We start from the raw sequence: 564 nt of genomic DNA, 5'->3' as shown, positions 1-564 counted from the left end.
GCTCCCCGTTCCCCCGGTTCCCGGCTCCCCCCGGTCCCCGCTCCATAGGATCCCCCCGGCGGCCGCGATGCTCTCGCGGTGGCAGCGCCCCAGCTCCCGGCTGGCGCCGGGGAGGTTCCGCCGGTCCCCGGAGGCCCCAGCGCTGGCACCGCTGGGGAATTTCCACTGGGCTGCGGAATTCTGCGCAGGGCGCGGAGCTGGAGCAGCGCTCGGGGAGGGTCGGAGCGGGGCTTGGTGCGGCACCCCCGGGCAGCTGAGCGTTCCCCCGCCTCCCCGGAGCTCTCGTGTGCCCCCGGGTTATACCTGCACCTCTGCGGCGGCACCGGAGCTGCGGGTCGTGCCCCGAGGAGCCCCCGGGGGGGACACGGACGGGTCCTGGCGCTGAACTGAGCTGCACGCTCTGCAGAGATGAAGCCCTGCCCAGGGAGTCTGAGCCGTGTTTGGAATCACGCAGGGAAATTATGCAGTTCCAAGGATGGCATAATTGGGAGAACGCTTGACTAGCGCAATTTTCTTGTGTGCCTGTCAGCAAATCACTTAATGTGTGCTGTGCCAAGTTTCCCA

Source organism: Geospiza fortis, unplaced genomic scaffold (genome assembly GCF_000277835.1).
Source record: "Geospiza fortis unplaced genomic scaffold, GeoFor_1.0 scaffold422, whole genome shotgun sequence".
NCBI lineage: Eukaryota > Metazoa > Chordata > Aves > Passeriformes > Thraupidae > Geospiza > Geospiza fortis.
Note: the sequence above shows the minus strand (reverse complement) of the source record.